This window comes from Schistocerca gregaria, chromosome 9 (genome assembly GCF_023897955.1).
Source record: "Schistocerca gregaria isolate iqSchGreg1 chromosome 9, iqSchGreg1.2, whole genome shotgun sequence".
NCBI lineage: Eukaryota > Metazoa > Arthropoda > Insecta > Orthoptera > Acrididae > Schistocerca > Schistocerca gregaria.
Window position 1 is genome coordinate 178,129,232 of NC_064928.1, and position 17,617 is coordinate 178,146,848.

Sequence of the window (17,617 nt, forward strand, 5' to 3'; positions counted from 1 at the left end):
CCAAAACAGTGTTTGATACCAAAGAATTTGATCTTTCATGCTTTCCATGTAGTTGAAAATACTTCTAGGTATTTCGCATTATGCAAGTTTTTCAATAAATTTAATGATTTATACATTGTTTTGATGTTATCCACAGATGAGCAACAGAGATCGACAGCATAATTGAAGAGTTTGAGATGGAAGAGGAGATGGAGATGGTAAGTGCATTACAGTGTTCATAAGCAGAGATGTTTGAGTTGCAGATGGAACTTAAATGGTCAGATTGGCACACACACACACACACACACACACACACACACACACACACCATCACCCATGAAACTGACTGTCCACAGTGTTAGTTTGAAATTCACGTGTAAAATCTTCGCTGTCCTCCTCCAGTGCCAGCTATCACCATCAGCACTATGCTCTATCTGTGAAGTGATCCCAGTCCCTGTGCTCTTGACCACTTCACAAGGTGCTTAGGGAATGTTCTATGATAGTGGAATGACCACAGTTCATTACATGTGCTAGTTCTCGAGTACCCCGACACATATGACCATAGATTAATGCGTTAAAACAATCTTCGTCAAAACTTAACGAGCCAGTAATGCTGAAAATGAGAATCCATTTTCTTACCATTCACTGTCCAGTGGCATTATCAGCATACACAGCACAAAATGTTGCTCAGCTGCTGTAAGTTCTCTATTGATTTGCTATATATTAGACTGTGATGAAAGGTCTAAAAAAAATTTCGAGGACGAAACACCGAGCTTCACATACTAATAAGGAGTAGTATCAATTGTGTTTGACATTCAATCAAATGATTCAATGGACCTGATTTTGACAAATTAAATTTCCCTTATGACAGTGTAGTGTGAATGCCATTTAATCTTTAAAGTAACCTTGGATGCCAAATTATATGCATTACAGGATCTGCACTGTAAATTCATCAAACAGCAGTTATAACCAACAAATTATTTGTAATTAGTTGAGGTGATCATTTAAATTTATCTTTCATCACAGCAATAGAATTATTATTAACAGCATCCACATTATTGCTGGTTACATTGTCTACACAAAAGTTGTGCATCTTAGGTCTTTGTCTTTCAGTCCACCTTGTTAGTGTTCTCCTTCAAGGCATAACCTAAAACAGGTATAGTTTCTGAATAATAAGGGAAGTCATGACTATTCAGAGTACGTGAATTGAAAATTGGGAAATTACTTCAAATTTAATGGTAAAGGAGGTGCTGCCGCAGTGTTACCACGCCTCCTGCAGTGTACGCCTCGCCCAGACCCTGGTACGCCAGGTGGGAAGCAAACGTGGCCCGTCCTGGACCCGCTGCAGACTGCTGTCACTGCCCTCCTTCAGGCAGACTTTGTGATCTCCAAGTACTCAGCTGCCATTCTGTCTCGTGCCGCTCTAGCTCCAAGCTGTCATTGTTATCCTTCGAGGCATAGTCTAAAACAACCTTGGTTTCCATGTAATAAGGGAAGATGGAAGTCACAGATATTCAAAATGAAGAAATTGAAATTAGAAACTCACTTTAAATTTTCTTGTAACAGAAGTAAATGTGCTCAAGGTTACTCCTACAGAAAGCAATAGAAATCACAAAGCATAAAACATTACTTACAGACTTCTTTACGATGATCTTTTGATTTCCAGTGCTGAAACTTCATCGGCCTAACAGATGTTTCACTGTAACTGCCCTGTATGTACGTCCCAAGGTTTCAATTTAACTAAATGTTGTTACGTTAATGTGTCATTTCAACCACAGCACCTGATCAGTGTTGGTACCAATATTAGCGAAGTGAAATAAAGGAATTTCCAATTTTCATGTAGCGGTGATTCTAATACATCATAGAGAAGATATTATCAGTTATGAACATGAATGCATATACTTCCTTTTATGACTCTTAACAACTACATACCCACAATTTTTTTCTTTGTGCATGCCTATGGAAAAGTATGTTTAAAATTCAATAAGGTCATTGGCTCCCTTGTGTAATTAATATTAAAAATCTGCACTTCAGTGTTCAGTTTCATGTATTAATATTATGATAGCCATCTTGATTTGATCTTTTAAATGTGTTTGGATAGTTAAACTGATACTATCATTATTTTCCCTAAATAAAAAACATTCTGTATGTATTCCCTACACATCCTATTGGTAATAAATTCAATCAAGTTATACATTGTTATTTCAATGTATGTCAACAGTACTTGATTCCTAAATAAATCTAACAGTTATGTTAGTTCACTTGTGGCTGCAGGAAGTACTTTACACTGCTGGATCTGTCACATAAATTGTTCATGGAGATAGATAACCTTACCTGCAGTGTTATGCTTACTAATGGCATACCCAAGTTACTTTCATTTTAATTGAGCATTCGATGTCCTGCATCAAGTTCCTGGCTTGGTGATGTACTTAATGACTTTCAGATGTGTATTAATCACTCTTTCTTCTCATTAACATCCATGGTGTATTTCACTCAAGCAATGTCCCCTGTTTGTGCATACGCCTTGTTTTATACCATTTACATGCAGTATTTGTTAGTGCTCTTTGCAGTTATGAGTACCATTCAGATTTATCATAAAAGTTATATTGTCTAACACACTATGACCAATTATCTGTGGTGGTATTTGCTATACACAGAAAAGTCGTGGTGGATTTCAGTACATAGCTATGCTTTGTGTGTGTGTGTGTGTGTGTGTGTGTGTGTGTGTGTGTGTGTGTGTGAGTGAGTGAGTGAGTGAGTGAGAGAGAGAGAGAGAGAGAGAGAGAGAGAGAGAGCACTAATTTCATTTTTATTATTTTTCAGAAGCGTTACCAGATAGTCCAGTATCACTGTCACCGCCACCACAGGAACCACCTAGGTGGTACTTAGTGCCTGAGGATGAGGAGAATAATGTACAATGTTTTTGTGAAGTTGTAAAAATAGATTAAAAGGACAATATTTTTATAGAAAAAGCTTTTCTTTTTTTGTGACCCCTCTCTCGCATACCTAACGTCCTCTACAACATTAGTCTGATAACACAATGTACACCACTGCAAACCATGTGTGTTTGATCCCTTAGAAATACATCATGTAATGGATCACGAGCTGTTAATTTCATCATAGCAACAGCAAGCACAGTAAGTAAATGCTTCACTAACACTGCTGCTGCCGACAACGGGAATGCCGAGACAGAATGTGTCTTAGCTGCCAAGTGCCTTCAATATTTGTGTCACTTTGCTGCACAGCTTCTCCCAATCTATTTGAATGATTCCCACCTTCGTACCTTACTATATGTTCTCAATTTGCACTATAACTTTGATGCCACTCTCAGCTGCTATACCAACATTAACATGCATACTTTGTATTTGGATTGTAATAGAGTTTTTTTTACAGAGAGCTAGTTCACTTCACCAACTGACCTGTATTGTAATCAGAGAGAGAATATAATCACATATTTGCCATCTCAAAATTATGCCAAAGTATTGCAACCATCAGATCCCATTTCGAAGGACTTGTCCGTCCGTCATTCAATTTGAAGACGTTCGGTGATTCTTCAGTGTACGTTATAGCACCATCCTTACTCTGAATAGTTCACTACTCCACTTTCACTAGGAGTGCAGTGCCTTGTGTTGTAATGAGACAGAGTCAGACCGGTATAGTGAATACCCATGCTTGTTTCAGTCAAAGTTAATAAAACAGTGCTTTAGCACTTTTCAATGCATTTCAGATATCCATCAACACACACACACACACATTGATCATTAATCATGTAATTCACTATTGTTTGATGATTGCTCCCTGATCGTCAAATTCGTGTGATCTGAATGCTAGTTATGTTGCTCTGGTTGGGAGTTAGTTTCTGTAGTATAGTAGTTAGGGCACTTGACTGGGAATACAGTACATGTTTCGATTGGTGTCTGTATCATATAGTGCCAGACCCTTGTGTTTTACAACACTAGAAAGGTCGTGGTGGAATACTAGACGTCCATTACCCTGTCACTGTGAAAGATGAGGTTAGTTGTACAGGTCACCACCTTCAGACAGCTGTTTGGAAATGGTCCACAATGCAGCAAACTGATCCAGTTTCCATTTGTTGCAATGTCTTCCACATTTTTGTCAATAAGAAAAATCACCTCTGTGTTTTGTTTCTATCGTCCTGCGTGTTGTGGGACCAGCATAGCAAGGTTCAGCTTGAGCCGATGGATTGAAACGTTTTAATGTCAGTGTAGCACCTGACAGAGGTCTCTAAGTCATGGTAGAAAAACAGAATCTATGACATTGTACAAAGCTGTAGTCATACACTGCTTGGAGGTGTTACAACTGAAATACAATGTATTAAACTGCTTGTGAAAGAACAACACAGGAACACTGTTGTGATTGGTAGTCTGTTGGATATGGTCTTCCTCCAGCACAGGCGACGAAACTTTACTCAGGTCTGTGCAAACAAATTAGAACCACTGGTCACCTGCTCCAATGGAGCAATACATGTGTACGTAACATCTCAGTGTCAACACGCATATGGTACTTATTTTTGACATATTGGAATAGAGAAACCTGGTAAAGTCTTATAGTAGATTCCATAACAAGGAGAGTTACGAGTGGTTTAAGTTTGGATGCAGATAATTCATAGTTCTTTGCCTCTTCTCGATGTTACAAATAATGGTGAGAAGTGCTCTTGAATGTAATAAATGACTGTATAGATGCTAATCTGTATCCGTATTTCATATGTCTGAAATGAGTATAATGCTCTCATGCATGACAATTTGTATGTGACTTCTGAAATTTTCCCGGCGTATTTGTTCTTCTAATAATTTCCGGGTATGCAGCCGGATCCCGTCGACATTCTGCCACGATATTTCGGCCCAGAGACGTCCGGCCATCATCAGGTGAGTACACAACTACTGAAGAGCCCAGGTGCAGTCGCGGTATTTATAACGATTCTCGCGCACGTGTTGACGTGCGCGGCATAGCCGAGTTGTACGTGCTGCCCTCGGTGGTGAAAGTAAAAGATCATCTAGTCATTGAGTATCGAATGACGCTGTCTATTCCGCTGTGAATGTATAACTTTAATAACAGGATTCCAAGTTTTATCCAGTTGAAAGCCGTTGTCACGATTTATAAGATTATCGGCAAGACGTATTTCCACTGATTCCTTGATTACGGAATCCCAAAATCCGGAAACCGGAGCTAAAATTTTTGTTCCATTGTATTCCATTGAATGTCCCAATGAAATACAGTGCTCTGCTACTGCCGATTTTGACGGTTGCCGCAGACGGGTGTATCTTTCATGTTCCGTACACCGTTCATGGACAGTTCTTGTCGTCTGGCCAATATATGCAGAGCCACATTCACAGGGAATTTTGTAGACGCCTGCTTTCTTCAGTTGTAAATCGTCTTTAACGGATCCAACCAGGGCCCGGTTCTTTGCTGGTGGACGGAAGATAACCTTGATTTTATTCTTCTTCAGTAATCGGCCTATTTTCGACGACACATTCCCGGCGTATGGAAGAAACGCAGTTGATTTAAAGTCGTCATCAGCGTCCTCAGTGCGCTGCTTCTTGTTATGACAGTTGCGCATGGCCTTTCTTATATGGCGTGAAGTGTAGCCATTCTCTTTAAAAACCTTCTCCAAGTGTTCTAATTCTGCGTGGAGGTTTTCATCGTCCGATATTACATGCGCTCGATGTATTAAGGTACTGAGAACGCCGGCTGTTTGTGCTGGGTGGTGGCAGCTTGACGCCTGGAGATACAGATCTGTGTGAGTCGGTTTCCTGTACACAGAATGTCCTAATGACCCATCATTTTTACGGCATACTAGCACGTCTAGAAAGGGTAAAGTGCCATCTTTTTCAATCTCCATCGTGAATTTGATGTTCTCATGTAAAGAGTTTAAATGATGGAGGAATTTCTCCAGTTCCTGTCTGCCATGAGGCCATACAACAAAAGTATCATCTACGTACCGCCAGAAGACCGTAGGCTTTAAGACAGCAGACTCAAGTGCTTTCTCCTCAAAGTCCTCCATAAAGAGATTAGCTACCACAGGGGACAAAGGGCTGCCCATGGCGACGCCGTCTGTTTGTTCAAAGAATTCGTCATTGAATAGAAAGTACGTTGAGGAGAGTATATGCTCAAACAAGGCCGTCATTTCTGCACTGAATAAGTTACCAATAAGATGTAACGATTCCATTAAAGGCACTTTGGTAAATAGTGAGACCACATCAAAGCTGACTAATAAATCCGAACTGCTAAGCTTAACTTCCTTCAAGCGACTGACAAAATCCTCGGAATTACGTATATGGTGGCAACACTTACCCACATACGGCTTTAGTAGTGAGGCCAGATATTTTGCTGTAGAATAGGTGGCAGCACCAATATTACTCACTATTAATCGTAGTGGGGCACCATCCTTGTGTATCTTGGGAAGACCGTAGAGTCTTGGTGGTACTGCATTGTGTGGTCTCAATCTCTTGATAATTTGTTCAGGTAGAGAACAGTCGTTCAAAAGGGTAGCAGTTTTCCTTGATATTCGGCTTGTTGGGTCCTTTTCAATTCTGCGGTACGTGGAATCATTTAGCTGACAATATATCTTCTCGTTGTAGGCTTCCCTTGTCAGAAGAACTGTGGCGTTACCCTTATCCGCAGGCAGTACGACTGTGCTAGTATCTTCTCTTCTCGCCAGCTGAAAGAGCTGCTCTCCGCAGCCTCAGAGAAGATACTAGCACAGTCGTACTGCCTGCGGATAAGGGTAACGCCACAGTTCTTCTGACAAGGGAAGCCTACAACGAGAAGATATATTGTCAGCTAAATGATTCCACGTACCGCAGAATTGAAAAGGACCCAACAAGCCGAATATCAAGGAAAACTGCTACCCTTTTGAACGACTGTTCTCTACCTGAACAAATTATCAAGAGATTGAGACCACACAATGCAGTACCACCAAGACTCTACGGTCTTCCCAAGATACACAAGGATGGTGCCCCACTACGATTAATAGTGAGTAATATTGGTGCTGCCACCTATTCTACAGCAAAATATCTGGCCTCACTACTAAAGCCGTATGTGGGTAAGTGTTGCCACCATATACGTAATTCCGAGGATTTTGTCAGTCGCTTGAAGGAAGTTAAGCTTAGCAGTTCGGATTTATTAGTCAGCTTTGATGTGGTCTCACTATTCACCAAAGTGCCTTTAATGGAATCGTTACATCTTATTGGTAACTTATTCAGTGCAGAAATGACGGCCTTGTTTGAGCATATACTCTCCTCAACGTACTTTCTATTCAATGACGAATTCTTTGAACAAACAGACGGCGTCGCCATGGGCAGCCCTTTGTCCCCTGTGGTAGCTAATCTCTTTATGGAGGACTTTGAGGAGAAAGCACTTGAGTCTGCTGTCTTAAAGCCTACGGTCTTCTGGCGGTACGTAGATGATACTTTTGTTGTATGGCCTCATGGCAGACAGGAACTGGAGAAATTCCTCCATCATTTAAACTCTTTACATGAGAACATCAAATTCACGATGGAGATTGAAAAAGATGGCACTTTACCATTTCTAGACGTGCTAGTATGCCGTAAAAATGATGGGTCATTAGGACATTCTGTGTACAGGAAACCGACTCACACAGATCTGTATCTCCAGGCGTCAAGCTGCCACCACCCAGCACAAACAGCCGGCGTTCTCAGTACCTTAATACATCGAGCGCATGTAATATCGGACGATGAAAACCTCCACGCAGAATTAGAACACTTGGAGAAGGTTTTTAAAGAGAATGGCTACACTTCACGCCATATAAGAAAGGCCATGCGCAACTGTCATAACAAGAAGCAGCGCACTGAGGACGCTGATGACGACTTTAAATCAACTGCGTTTCTTCCATACGCCGGGAATGTGTCGTCGAAAATAGGCCGATTACTGAAGAAGAATAAAATCAAGGTTATCTTCCGTCCACCAGCAAAGAACCGGGCCCTGGTTGGATCCGTTAAAGACGATTTACAACTGAAGAAAGCAGGCGTCTACAAAATTCCCTGTGAATGTGGCTCTGCATATATTGGCCAGACGACAAGAACTGTCCATGAACGGTGTACGGAACATGAAAGATACACCCGTCTGCGGCAACCGTCAAAATCGGCAGTAGCAGAGCACTGTATTTCATTGGGACATTCAATGGAATACAATGGAACAAAAATTTTAGCTCCGGTTTCCGGATTTTGGGATTCCGTAATCAAGGAATCAGTGGAAATACGTCTTGCCGATAATCTTATAAATCGTGACAACGGCTTTCAACTGGATAAAACTTGGAATCCTGTTATTAAAGTTATACATTCACAGCGGAATAGACAGCGTCATTCGATACTCAATGACTAGATGATCTTTTACTTTCACCACCGAGGGCAGCACGTACAACTCGGCTATGCCGCGCACGTCAACACGTGCGCGAGAATCGTTATAAATACCGCGACTGCACCTGGGCTCTTCAGTAGTTGTGTACTCACCTGATGATGGCCGGACGTCTCTGGGCCGAAATATCGTGGCAGAATGTCGACGGGATCCGGCTGCATACCCGGAAATTATTAGAATGACAATTTGTAATTTGAAAATGTCGAATGCTCTCAAATTGTATCAATTTTGCTTGTAAAACAAATTAGCTGTATCTATTTTCATGGAATAACGAAAGCTTTTATCATCATCATCTTGATTGTGTGTTTAAAATAGACATCTTGATTGTGTGTTTAAAATAGATGTTATTTCCTACTTCATTACCTCTAATGATAAAGTAGACATCACTTGAATTATAGCTCATTATGGAACCTAGAAATGATAGTGTTATTCCTGACATGTTAGTAAATTATGTGAAATAGGCTGTTCTGAAATGACCAAATTGCTTACAAAACTACAACACCGGAATTTGCTGCGATTGCTAATGATTTTTTGCCTGATGGCAGAAACTTTATACACAGCTCACAGATACGAGTTATGGACCAAAGTATCATACTCCATCACGCATACAGTATTTGTTTATGATGTATCAGAGGAATCTTGTACGGTTCTCTGTTAGGTGACTTTAGGAGGTACAAGACAGAATCTCATGATTTGTTTCATAAACACCAGTGCGATATAGCATCACATTGGTAAAACAGGGCCTGTCATAGTGTACAAAACATTGTCCTCTTGAATTATAGCTTGTAGTTGTTGAATGTAAAAATCATTGTATTTTTTCCAAGATGCGAACAAATGGTGTGAAAAGGCTGCATTCTGCAATGTTATTTCGCATGTCTAAAATCCTTGTAATTCACACATGCATGACAATTTACTTACAGCCACTGGATTGAACTTCAGGGATGCCACCAGATAAGGCGGGAGGCTGCGATAACATATGCTCCGCACAGAAGTAGTAGCACTGGCCATTTGAAAAAGCCTGTATACCCACCTACAGTAAGGAAGAGGGAGGGATGAGTGGCTTTAAGCTCGATAGTTCATGACCGCACATCAAGGAGAACAAATGTGTAGTTGTCACCCCTCCCTCCTGGTGCAATCTTTTGGTGCGATGAATGTCCCTTGTTCCCAGTACATCTTGCACTATGACCTGTTGATTACGAGTGTTGGTTTTTTCACCACTATTTGAATTTTTGATTAGAATAGTGAACCATTTTCCATCAGTTGTGATAGCATGACTGTCGAGCAATGCAGTGGGAGGCACCTGAAGCGAACTCTGACATTAAACTGTGATAGATACAGTCCTCGACCGTATGCTTACAGGTGAGTGAGTTTAATGTATTTTTCGGCAAAAAATAAAGATAGTACTTTCCACTGCAGCCTTTTTCCCCACCAGCTTGTAGGTGAGGGGTAGAGTTTTAGTACGTCTGCAACTAGTTTCGAGTGCTATTGTGAAATTTTCTTTTCCTAGCAGGATAACGCCAGTTGTAAGTCATCAATTTTTGAGTTGAATTGTGATTTTGACACTCCTTGATTAGTGCTGTGCATATAGTTGTGTAATTAGGGCTGATCTTTATGATAAATTATGTAGTTATGACTAATCTTTACCAACCAAAATAAATAAAGTACACCAACCTAACCTTTCTCTCCTGCATCTGGACAGTTTCCACGTGTTGCAGGATGTACATAGACTTTCCATTCTGAAGTACCGCCATTTTTAATTTCCTGTCAGTTCCTGGGTTGGGGGAAAGGGAGGGGGGGGTGGATGGGGTGGGACGTCAGTACAGCCCTAGGACAATAAAATTCCCGCCAAAATTCGAAATTCCCAACAAAATTTGTAATTTCCACCAGTGGGATGGGGGGGGGGGGGGGCAGCAGACGATGATGCATGTGCCAGCTGTGGAAAACACAGGACATCATGAGGGGGTGGCAATTGATTAATCAGTTTAATTAATTTGCAATTCAATTCGATGCCAAGAGTTTCCTCAGGCACCATCATGCCACTACTGACATGCTCTTTCAAGACATCACCAAGTATGTAACGACAGTACCAAAAAACATGGCAGGAGAATTAAGTGCAATCTCTAAATGGCAAATAGTTGTTAAACGAAATTACAGATGTGAGTGATGAGTTACACAACCCACACTTTTTTGTCATCTAGATATAAAAGTGATCTTACTCTGTGCTCAGTTTTGTTTGACACAGCACATGTATTTTCTCATGGTGGAGGTCGAATGAACAATGATACTTTTTTTTTTACGTTGCATGATATTTGTATGGTTTTTGTCTGAAGCATGAGCTATAACATGAAACTTATTCCACATATATACTCCTCCTTTAATGGAACACATTTGCAATTGTGTACTTTGCATTAATTAATGTTCGTCTAACACCTTTCACAGTCTTACAAAATGCAGCTTTGTTTAAAGGCCATCATGTCCCGACAGTCGGTCATTTCACCTTGTCATTGCTACTTTACAGCAGCAATATGTATCCCCGTCTTCCATACTAGAATAACAATAAATCATGAGTAGCCTTGCACTCCATCATACTTCAGTAAGATAGAGGTCATCCATTATTAAGTGACTGCGGCACTACATGTTCACAGTCGTCAAACTTGCGGAACTACTGTGGGGACAAAGGAATCCCTTCAGTGCTGATGTAACAGCCAGAACATTTAGACTCACACTCGCCACATTTTTGGTATCATTTGCATGTACTGCACCAATGTATCAGGTAGTCGTAATCCTGTAATAGGGATGGTGAATTTTTTTTTATGTTTCTGGTTGGTAGTAGTATAATTATTACTACAAAAATGTATAAAAATACATTTGTATTAAAAGAAAATTGCATTTGTTTGACATTATAATTAAAAATTAACTCAATATGGTTTTACCCAGATTCAAAAGCTCCAGAACCCACGTACAGCAAAAGCAATTTTTTTTTTTTTTGGACTTAATTCAGTGGTTGTCAAAACTGCAGCCCTCAGACCGCGTGCGGACATAATCAAATATATGTGTGGTGTACTGTTGTCAGCCATATTTTATAACACTGCACGTAGCAGGAACCACCCAAATCCAGAAACATCAGTTATTGCTAAGGGCTTCTTAAGAGTGTAGTTTTTGTGCTTAGTAACAAGCAAAAATATCTTCAAAGAGAGTAATATTTTAAAATTTGTTGTATTTCAATTGACAGTGATGGATTCAGCCATGAGGTAAATAAATTTGGCCTATTACATCGGGGTCAAAGGAATAAGTAGCTTGACCACTGCCAGGTTAGAGGACGTGAGAGGTGTTTTTTTTTTTTCTTTCCCCCCCCCCCCCCCCCCCCAGTACTCAGAACGCACGGGCTTGTGCGATGAATTTTGACATGGAAATAATATGGATTTGTGAATGCACATTATGGTTGTCTTCTTCAAATGCAGTACTTGTTTGTAGCAAGGAATATTGAATTAATTAAAGCTGTTGTAATGCAATGCAACTGACATTTAAAACATTATCAAGCTTTTGTGAAGAGGTCACATTTAAATAAGAGTACAAAGAAGTCCTATAATAAATCAAAATCATTCATTCACATACACAGTGAAACCGACAACATTTCATCTCGCAACTATAGTGTCACAACTGTCAGATGGCTGAGGCTGACAGCAATCCCAAACAAGACCACAGTTTACATGATGAGCTCTGAATAGTGCCAACGTTTAATGATTAGTACTTATGGGCTGATGCCAACTTCATTATGCCCATCTCATAATGGATAATAGGACAACAGACAAAAATTAATTTATGCAAAGTACACAATTGCAAATGTGTTCCATTAGAGGAGGAGTGTATATATGTGGGATAAGTTTCATATAGATCATGCAGCAGCAACAGAAACAATAACAACACTAGTTGGTGTTAGTTTTGTTTAATTGCAACCAGTTTAGGGGATAAAATCCACCATCTTCAGCCCCCCCCCCCCTGCAACATAAGGTGATGACTGTTTCAATAGGCATAGTCATCATGCAATTGTGTAGCTTATCGCTCACTTCTGTAATTTATTTTAAGAATTAATCACCATCTAGAGCTTGCACTTCATCGGTCTGTCACGTTTTCTGGTACTTCCATTACATACTCGGTAATGCCTCAAAAGTGTCTATACGTCAACATAATTGATAGACATTCTCTGAACAGATATTAAACCAGAATGAAAAGTGCTCCTATCATAGCACAAAAAAAGGTGAATATGTCCTGGGCAGATTTAGCAATGTGAAAGAAGATTTAAATCAAAACATCTTGACATTCATGCTTTTTTACTTGTGAGTATTAGTACACATGATGTAATATAGTGCATTGTGTCAAGTAAGGTACCATGATACATGTCATGTCATATATAGCATCATGTCATCCAACATGGCATTCGTCACGTCACGCAATATGACACAATATATCATTAAAGTCTATGGTGCATGCCTCCACAATGTGGGATACTTCGTATTGTAGATGCATCCCACTATCTAGATGCAAATAAATTTGTGTCTGTTTGATGCAACCACAACAGATGGAGATTATTGAGAAGCACCAAACCTGTGATTTCTGAATATGGGTAGCAGCGTTTTCAGTAGTTCAGGGCAACAGTCTGGATGATGGAGTGATCTGGCCATCAATCAAAACTGCATTGCTGTGCCGGTACTGCAAATGGCTGATAGCAAGGAGAAATACTACGACCCCCTGTGTACTGCTCCTGTAGGGATCATGAGGGCAAGATTACATTAATTACAGCCAGTACGGAGGCATTTAAAAAATCATTCTTCACTTGCACCATACGTTAATGGAACGGGGAGAAATCCTAATAACTGGTACGATGGGGCTTACCCTCTGCCATGCAGTTCACAGTGATTTGCAGAGTATAGTGGTAGATGTAGAAGTTCACAGCAGCTGGTAGCCCATGTATTTACAAAAGGCAGTTAATTTCGTCATAATAGAGAAGAAGATATGAACTCATCTGCTAATGCTGAATATTATGTCTTCACCAAGTTTTTCATACGACCCATGTTAAGAAAGCAAGTAGAAGATCTACATTAATATTTAATTAATGATTAAGTATTGGAGAGACACATTTACATCTATTACCAAGACAAACGTGCTTCACTCAGTAGTCAGCTATGGTTCTAGCATGTAGACTCAGACTCAACTTCATGAGACATTTCTTGGCCATCAGAATTACAGAGAAATGTCATTTTTACTTGTCCATAGATACTCAGGAAACCACTGTGATGTGCATAGCAAAAGGAACTTAGCATGGTACAAAATGTTTGGGTTTCCTCTGGTTCCAAATTTGCCAAGGTTGGGGCTTTGAACCTAAGAATTACATAGCAATCCTCGAATTATTGTTAAATATGAAGAGATTTTGAATAAACGAGATTGGAACTAGGTCAGAAAGTTAAAAATGATAAAGGACAATTGTTGTTTCAGAAATTTATAAATGCTCTTGTTCAATTTACCACAAATTTTTACATGATGCTCCAATAAACATTTGGATAGACATAGGCTGTATACTTAAGATGCGTACTAATGTATAATGGGGAACATTGTTAGCAGAAATGTTGAAAAGCTTTGACCAGTGTACTCTAATAAACATCCAGATGAACATACAGTGTAATATATTAGATTTTGTAAACAATTATGTAGAAGTTTTCTGTTAAAACCAACTGTGAGGCAGAAATAGTTGTGCTGTGCTATGAAAATGTGCGGTTTCCTTTTATTTTTTGCAGTTAGTTTTAACTACCACAGCTTAAACTGAATCTATAAACCACATGGAATCATTGATGTATGGGCTATGAGAGAGACTTCTCCAGCTATTGGATCAGTTACGGTAAGGGGCGACCAAAAAGTTTCTGTTCGAAGGTCGTGCAGTTGAGAATCGGTATGCCAATCAGGCAAATTTGCCATGAGGAGTGATGCAATTATCGTGCTGACACACCATGTTTAAAATACTTGTTCGGTAAAATACTATTTCATGCTGCATGAAGAAATTCGTAACTGCCTCTGCACATACACGTCTCATAGGAATCGTCAAACCTTAAAAGGCCATTTTTAGAAAACCAAAGGCTTAATAATAGCATGGGAAAAGATCAGGACTGTAGGGTGTGTGCTCAAGTGTCTCCCATGTGGGCTGGCATAACTTCAGCATTATGACACGATCGGAGGCACGCATTATCGTGAAGCAACAGCACCCTTTGGCCCAGCATTCCACAGCTGTGGTTTTCGCCAAACACACTGCCCCATTCTCATTCTCCGATGGATGTCTACCAATGTTTGCCCTTCAGCTGTCAAGAAAAGAATAACAGTTTGTTGGTCATGTCTGGACTTGTTTGCTAATAACATCGCCACTGTTCCTGTTTCCACGTTTACCACATGCACGATGGAAAGACTTTGAATGCCACATTAATCCCTTGCCTACATCTCTGTGCTTATACAAGATGAACATTAATAAAACTGATACTGCAAGGACGGGTTCCTGACTAGAAATAGAGAAAAAAAAGTCCCTACCAACGTGTCTCCAGAAATGTGCCATTGACACAACAGACAATTGAAAGTTCTTCTGACCATGTGCCGTGTGTTCCTTTTGTGTTGCTGGCTGATGGTTGTCCGTATTTGGCAATTGCGAATAAATTTCTTGTGTTTCATAACAGCTGTAGTCGTCACAGTGCCTGTAATTCATAATAATACAGCCACTGCAATACCATATTTATCCACCGATGCAAGTTTACTTTCAAGTAATGTGTCTCGCCTTTACAGGAATATACATAATGGATGTACGAGTACAGGTTGTAGAGTCATGGTTGATTACATAAGAAAGTTTGGGTCTGACGGTGAGTCGTGCTTGGATAGCCTAATGGTAAGGTAGCTGCTTGCGATAACCAGGAAATCTGGGTTCGAGCCCTGGTCCAGCACAAATTTTCATTTTCGTTATTCCATTATACAGCTAATGGTTGTCCGTATTTGCAACTGTGAATACATTTCATATAAGGCCATTGTAGTTGTTGATTTTCAAGTTGAGTACTGGCACGAATTTTCGACTAATTTCTAGATTGAACTTTTTCTAACCACCCATTGTCATTTAAATACATTTTTCCAGGCATCTGCAAGGCTTACAAATAAGTGACTTTGGGAGTATTGATGATGATGTAGTTCACACAGTATGATTAGAATTTTGCACTCCCTATCAGTTAACGTTTTACATGTACATGAGTAATGATTTTTTTCCTTCTGATCTTTCACTTTGCAGTAATCCAATAAACACTAAATAATCCAAAGGCTCTCTCTCTCTCTCTCTCTCTCTCTCTCTCTTTCTCTCTCTCTCTCACACACGCACACACACACACACACACACACACACTCACACTCACACATTTCCTCGCCCCCTCCCTCTCTCCCTTTCTGTTGTGTCTTGAAAAAAGGCTAAGGATTATTTTAATTCAAGGCAGTGTGCTACTAATTTATAGCATAGTTTAGAAGACCTCTTGTGACCAAGTATTCATTAATACGGGGGTGTTCAAAAAGTCTCTCCGCAGCCATATGCCGAAGTGAAAATACCGAAATGAAACTCAGTGAAATACAAATTTTTTATTAATTGAATATTCATTTTTACTTACAAATTTTCACATTAAATGTTGAAAGTGTCCCCCCTGTTGTTGAATGCACAGTTCAATTTGTCTAATCATTTTTCCAAACACAAGCTAGCCGTAACATTTCTTGTGTAACAGAAGCAGTGAAAGTGGATATTGCAGTTTTCAATTCATCGATGGATTTTGGGGTAATTTCCAAGAATGATTGCCTATTGAAGTTGCGACGTCCAAAAGATACATATCGAACGTGCGATCGTAAATCGATCATGCGACTGAGTTGGCGGGCGTTATGAGTATGTTTACGTTGGTCAGTACAGCAACGACAAAAGAAGAGCGATACAAAAATACTTGTAATTGTAAAGGAGACGACTTACCTTACTCGTCGTCAGTGTTGTCATGTGAAAGTCCATTACGGTGGTTTGGATGGATAATTTGTAAGAGTCGAACCATATATTCTTCCCGATACGCGTTCGTTTTCACACAGTCGCAATGAAATTGTAACGGTATTTCATCATCGAAACTGTTCATACGAAGTATTACACACTTCGCACCACCACTGTCTACACAGTCCCTTCTTTCCTCGTCCGGCAGTACTCCATATTTGCGACAAAAAGCCGAACAATTTTCTACGCTGGATAAACATGGAATTAGATTTTTCCATGTGAGAGAATCCACCGAAGAAATGTCAAGAACACCAGACACCCCACTCACTAACGACATACGTCGTCTGGGTTTCCTTAGCAACTCATAAACAATTCGCGGAGGTATGTAATTTAGAACAACGGAAAAAAGATACAAATGACGATTACAAATAATTGATAACACCCACTACTTAAGTCTGATGATCGATTTACGGTCGCGCGTTCGATATGTATCATGTGGACCCCTCGACTTCGATTGGCAATCGTTCTAGGAAATTACCGATTTTGGACCGTTTATATAGACAGTTGCTTTCGCTGCACCCCAGAAGAAAAAGTCAGGTGGTGGTAGGTCAAGCTATCGTGGAGGCCAAAGTCTCTGGGAAATTATGCGATCACCAAAAACATCAACAAGTAGTGACATTCAAACGCGAGCTGTGTGCCCGGTTGCACCATCTTGTTGAAATTTCCATTCAGTATTTCACTTAACACAAGTTCTCCTATGAATGGGTACAGAATATCACTGCAGTATCGTTGTGCGTTTATTGTTTCGTTGAAAAATATGGGACCCACAATCCGATGTCTAGAAATTGCAATCAAAACTCCTATTTTCACAGAGTGAAGTGGTTTCTCATTAATACACAATGGATTTGCAGTACTTCACATACGAGAATGTTGCTAGTTCATGTACCTGGATAAATGTTACCACGCCTCATTAGTGAAATACATTTCATTAAGACTATCCCTTCGATTTTGTTGAACGAAATTTTTGAACCGTTGACGGTAATGCAGTCTCTTGCCATGTTCAGTATTTTTCAGTTCTTGCACGACTGTCACTCTGTATGGGAAAAGTTCAATTTTTTTCCTTACAGCTGTGTGGGCCGTTCCGATACTAACATCAATTCCCTGGGCGAGTTTTGTTACTGACTTGTTCGGACTCGTGGACATTTTATCGGA

The 17,617-nt window shown here is 40.0% G+C and overlaps 1 protein-coding gene across 7 annotated transcripts in view; it reads left to right on the top strand.

Moving 5' to 3' along the window:
• LOC126292266 (zinc finger protein 454-like) overlaps nucleotides 1-17,617 on the top strand; it is a 97,461-nt gene that overhangs the window by 77,794 nt on the left and 2,050 nt on the right. For 2 of the 7 annotated variants that reach the window (XR_007552058.1, XR_007552059.1), the window contains 2 exons: nucleotides 137-197; nucleotides 2,803-2,939. The exons of the other annotated variants lie outside the window; for them this stretch is intronic. The gene's annotated coding sequence lies outside the window, so the exon portion shown is untranslated. Of the gene's footprint in view, nucleotides 1-136; nucleotides 198-2,802; nucleotides 2,940-17,617 lie in introns of those variants that run through there. 7 annotated transcript variants of the gene reach the window in all.